At 42.1% G+C, this 6000-nt stretch overlaps 1 protein-coding gene across 2 annotated transcripts in view; it reads right to left on the reverse strand.

Moving 5' to 3' along the window:
• The window catches only part of HDAC6 (histone deacetylase 6), a 50286-nt gene extending 46870 nt beyond the window's left edge, over window positions 1-3416 (reverse strand). The window contains exon 1 of one of the 2 annotated variants that reach the window (XM_081316559.1): window positions 3149-3416. The gene's annotated coding sequence lies outside the window, so the exon portion shown is untranslated. Of the gene's footprint in view, window positions 1-2815; window positions 3093-3148 lie in introns of those variants that run through there. The other variant, XM_081316558.1, reaches the window with a different exon arrangement.
• Between the last annotated feature and the right edge of the window lie 2584 nt (window positions 3417-6000).

The following is a 6000-nucleotide window of genomic DNA, read 5'->3' on the forward strand; positions in this document are numbered from 1 at the left end:
TATTTGTTTTAACATTGGAGATATTATTGATTAAAATACGGAATTCGGAAAAAATTAAGAGAATTCAAATAAGAGATCAGGATTATAGATTGAGGGCGTTTGCAGACGATCTGGTTGTTACGGTGACCCAGCCAGAAAATTCTGTTGTGGACCTGATGGAGATAATAATGCAATATGGGAAGGTTTCTGGATTTAAGGTTAACATACAAAAAAATAAAATATTGGCTAAAAACATGACAGTATTGCAAAAGGCCCTTTTAGAAGGGTTAACTGGATTTGAGATTGTTAAAAGGGTTAAATATTTGGGGGTGTATTTGTCACCCTCAAATGCAAAGCTATATATAAATAATTATGAAAAGTTATGGGGAAAAGTTCAAAAAGAATTGGATAGTTGGAAAAAAATACAATTGTCTTTATTGGGAAGAATTGCAGCAGTGAAAATGAATGTCTTGCCGAAATTTTTATTTTTATTTCAAATGATACCTATTCTTAAAAAGGACTCAAATCTGGAGGAATGGCAAAAGGGTATCAATAAATTTGTATGGGCAGGGAAAAGGCCACGAGTTAAATTTAAGATTATGCAGGACACGCGTGAAAGAGGTGGTCTTAAAATGCCCAGTTTTAAATTATACTATGAAGCTGCTGCGTTGTCAGCGATAAGTGATTGGATTAATTTAACACAAGGGAGATTATTAAATCTTGAAGGCCACGACTTATTTGGTTGGCATGCATATTTATTGTATGATAAGAAGGTAGATAATGTGTTTAAGGTGCATATTTTAAGACATGCTTTGTTGAGAGTTTGGAAAAAGTATAGACATAAGTTAAATTACAAGATACCTTTATGGGCAATACCGAAACACGCAATAGAAAACATAAATGTTGGGTTCAAACATGATGTGATTACATATAAGGAAATCCTAAGTTTGGAGAGGAACGTATGGTGTCTGAAGCCATATAATTTTCTGCGAGAAGGGAAGATTGTTCAAACCTGGTTTCAATATGGGCAACTACGGGCCAGGTGGAAAGAAGATCAGAAAATTGGTTTTTCAATGACTGATGAAAATCTGGTAAAGCAAATTAGAAATCAGGGTCCAGCACATATCAAACGGATATATCTTGCATTGATAGAAATTGACTCAGAAACAGAACTTGTTAAAGATTGTATGATAAAGTGGGCTCAGAATATCCAAGAAGTTATTACAATGGATACTTGGGAAAAGATCTGGGTGAGGAACGTAAAATTTACGCAAGCTCAAAATTTAAGAGAGAACTTTTATAAAATGTTTTACAGGTGGCATTTAGATGCTAAAAAGCTTGCAAGTATGTATCCGAACTATCAACCTAAATGTTGGCGGTGTGGTGGCGAAGATGCAACGTACTTTCATATATGGTGGACCTGTAAAAAGGTTAAAGCTTTTTGGATTAAAATCTGGTGGAATATGCAGAAGATATTTAAGAAAAGGATAAAGTTTTGTCCGCAATTGTTTTTACTGGGCATAATTACTGATACTACTGTTGTGGACACTAAGTTGATGTTGAACTTAATTATGGCAGCAAGACTTTTAGTAGGTCAATATTGGAAAAAGGAGGAACTGCCGACTATAGAAGAATGGACTTTAAAAGTTTCTGACCTGGCGGAAATGGCAAAGATATCGGCGTGCTTGAAAGATCATTCGCAACAACGTTATATTACGGAGTGGAAAAAATGGATTGATTACATCCAGAATAAATATGGGACTAAAAAGTTTCATTTAGCATTTGCATAAGTATTGATGTGATATTAGTATTGCTTGTAGTCATTTTATATGAGCTAGAGCGCGATAGACTTAATAGCTTATTGTTGTTAGCATATGGTTGTTTATGATTGTTTTTACTTTTATACCTTGTATTTAGCTCTGGGAAGTCGGGGACGGGGAGGGGGGAAGGGGAGGGGGGAGGGTCGGGAAGGGTTGGGTAGGGGGTGGGGGGGAGGGGTTGTTAAAGATAAAATGTATTGAAAAACTTTTCAATAAAAAAAACCTGACTCATTTGCAGAGTATTTACAACTTAGGCCTAACTGTTTATACGTGGCTTAACATGGCAGTGTACACTTTTCCTATCATATCTATTTTTGTTGTTTTATTTGATTTTAGGTATTTATAGTATAGATTCACTGGAGATATTTCTGATAGTTTCTATATGTGTCATATAAAGTTTCAAGAGTTTTGTTTGATTTAATGGGATATAAATGTATTAAATTAATAATGGGGGATTCACTCTTTGTGCTAAGCCATAACACAATTCATTCATTTTAAGCTTAGCATACTGGATGCAGCCACTGTGGTTTATAAACCATTGTCTATGGCTTATTGTTATCTGTGCAAAACAGCTGCTGTGATGTATTCAATAATAAATAAAATTATGATCAGCGAACCCAACAATACACAACTCCTCTCCTAAGTGTAGGCTTATCAGTTAAAATGCAAACTGCCCCAAATCCATACCTGTGGAAACAAATAGGACAATACATTGTTTTATAAATCTCAAAGTAAACAAAATTAGAGCTACAGTTTATCTTTTATGCAAATGGAACAACAGCAGAAAGGGGTTCAGATCTGATTAAAATAACAGGGACAGAAATTGTCCTATTTCTACCCAAACATCCGCCTATGATCAGAACCAAACAATGGTCTTTCTCCCATTGGCATCAGCTGAACATCTGTTCTTTCTCTGAAACATTTTCCTCACTGACAGCATTGCTATTTTGCATCGGAGCCATCAGCTTCGTTTTGACAGAATCTTTCTCCAACCATCAGCAATTCCACAGGCTTACCTGAGGGTCAAGCTGGTTGATCTTAGTGGGATTTACTTCGGAATAAACCTGGGAACACTGCCAGGTGCAGATCTGAGGTGTGTCTCTTTGCACGCGCACACACACACACCCCCTCTGCTCACAACACCTTCTTTGACCCTTCTGATCACCGGATCTTGTTAGCAGAAGGCAGGACAAAGAATGAACGCCTTCCCTCTAGTGATGCTGCATCAATACGGTGATGCTGCATTTCAACCGGACACACACCCACCCTCGCCTGTCCGCGTTGCCAAGGTGACTACCCTCTCATTCACCCACCCACCCACCCTGCAACTAGAAGAGCCACTTCCCCACCCTTGAAGGGTCCAGTCCAGATGAAGTGACGGCGGCTCAGGACACGGTTCCCCGCTGCCCCTCTGCTACGGGCGACCTACTCAAGACGAGCTAGCTGGAGCCAAAGGCAACCAGGACCTTGAGTGAAGGCAGCAATATCGGATCGTCAGCCCCAAAAAAGGGAGGTTTGAAGGATGGCAGGGCTGGAAGGGGGCGGGATCTCCTTGCACGCCCCGAACGGCCGGCCAGAGCGCCTCTCCACCTCACCTGGCGCTAAGGCTGCCCGGCCACGCCCTTCCCACGTCCTGAACCCGGTCTCTCTCTCTCTCTCTCTCTCTCTCTCTCTCTCCCAGGGCGCCGCCTGATGCTGTCACCTCGCGGCGCCGCTCCCCCTCCGCGAGGGAAACCATTCGCCGCCCTCGGCAGAAACTGGGCGAGACCATCCCGTTCGGGGTGGGTCGAACCAACTGGCGCGAACAATTGGGCGGGGCCGTTTAGAGAGCGGTTGGTCGGTGAAGATCGCAGGAGGGGATTGGGCGAGTCCACTTGCCTTTGGGGGCAGGGATGGAGGAGGAGGGGGTGGCGTAGAGCAGGGGTCTTCAAACCTGACCCTTTTATGACTTGTGGACTTCAACTCCCAGAATTCCTCAGCCAGGCACACTGGCTGAGGAATTCTGGGAGTTGAAGTCCACAAGTCATAAAAGGGCCAAGTTTGAAAACCCCTGGCGTAGAGGCTTCTGCATCGGCGTCCCTTTTCTTTGTTTTTCTCCATGTGTGTCGCTCTTCCTCCACTCCGGCTCGATTATGATTTAGGGTTTAATTGAGAAGCCGTGCCATATTTGTAACAGCCTTCAAGACGGTTCAGTCTGGCTGCCTAATTTTGGGCCGTGGACACACACTTTGGATGCTCTGAACATGTGCTCAGGTTGTGACTTTAGAAACTGCCCTAGGAAGTTGTTGAATAGGAAAGTTGTGACTGGAGGTGGAATGCAATCATTGAGCATCCCTTTGCTGCAGGGCGAGCTATTAAGTATAAACAGGCAACCAACGCCATACTCGGTCGCACTGAAGATTTTACCTAGTTGAGTACCAAGGACTCTGCAGTTCAACTCTGAGCTACAGATACTCTCTTATATGTTTCCTATACTGTAATTATCCACCCTTTCCACTCAGCTAGACTGAGGCTTCAATGATTAGACACTCCCATTCACCTCCCTTGATTATTTGCCCAATAAAACATAAAACATTAAAATAATTTAGCCCAATTCCTGTTTACATTACTTTTATTATAGTATAAATGTTAATAGACAAAAAACCCGATGAATTAGACAAGAACCAATGAAACATGGGCTGTATAGATGGGTTGGCTTGTACAGAGCCCCAAGACTTCTGGAACATTGGCTGAGCCTCTCCTGCCAGCTTACAACATTGGGGTATTCTTCTAACTTACATTAGTATTAGAAGTTATGAAATTGTACTGTTAGAAGGTAAAACTTCCATGACGCCTTCTAGCCAGATCACACACCAATCTTGGCCATGCGTGGCCCCAGGAAATCCCAGGCCACAAAACAAAAAAATGACTTGAGCCTTTTGGTCAAGTTTGACACTTGGATGAAACTAATAAGAATTTGGCAGACATCTCAAAACCATTAAAAATCCCATTCAGACACACAGAATCAATTTGTATTGGTTGCAGCATAATAATTTATTGAAGCCTTTATGCAGGAATCTGGTCAATAAATGGTCAGCACTAAAATGGTGCTACATAAAGGTCAACAGAATTCATGGGGTTTGTGTGTGTGTGAACTTGGATCTCTTGTGGCAATCCAAGGACTATAAACATGACATTTTTAACACTGCTCCCCAGCTCTGCCTGTTCTTCTCCTACATCCCTTCTGGATATGGACACCCTTTACACACAAAGAGGATAAAGTTGACTAAAGGTTGCAAATCCATTCAGATAAATACCAGCTATCACACCTATTAATAAACAAAAGATCCCTTCTCTCTCTTCCTTTTGACTGCCACCTCCAACCACAATGTTAATTAAGCAGGAAAGCAGTTGATATAGTAAATGAGTGGAAAAAACCCACAACTTCAGCAGCATACCTAACCAACAAAACACCTGTTTTGGGGCATCCAGCTAATTGCAGTTCCCAATAATTCCTAGAAGGCAGGTTGTACCTGTTGTGTTCGGATCGACGACACACACACAGCGAGGTAGTTGTAACAGTGCAGTTTATTGATACACGTGGGGAGAACTGGGGAGCCCGGTCCGGTAGCTAAATATATATGTCCAGCAGCCGCTGGACGCTAGCCAACCCCGTGTCCGGAATCTCCCGCCAAAGAAACAACACCCAACCCAGGGTCGTGGATTTCCCGCCGGTGGAAGACCACTCCCCTGCTAATCTACATATACAACAGTACCCCTGGGAGGAGCAAAAGGATTTGCTTTTCCTAAAAACGTAAGCACCTCAAATCTGTGATTCTGTAGTATATAGAGCTGTACTGCACTTTATGCTGTCAATACCTGCAAGCAAACAAGCAAGCTCAGAGAGTACCAAGTCAGATATCAGCCTCTGCTTCAGGTAACTTGCCCTGTGTGTTCTGTGGAGGACCTGGCTTAGATTCAAACCCAGAATTTTGCTTCTAACATTAGAAAGTTATATCTTTGTTCAAGGAAAGGAGAGCCCATGTCATTCCTTTTTCTCACCTTCATAGTATCCGCAAATGGTGCAGAAGTGAAATACTTTACTCCTTGAGAATAATATGCTGGCATTTGGAAAAGTGTTGATGTGAATGAACACAGACAAGCTGATATAGATTGCTATGGCCTGTTCTGGAAGGAGGAGAGGTGACAAGATTGGACCTAG

The sequence above is a fragment of the Vipera berus genome (assembly GCF_964194415.1).
Source record: "Vipera berus genome assembly, chromosome: 2".
Classification (NCBI taxonomy): Eukaryota; Metazoa; Chordata; class Lepidosauria; order Squamata; family Viperidae; genus Vipera; species Vipera berus.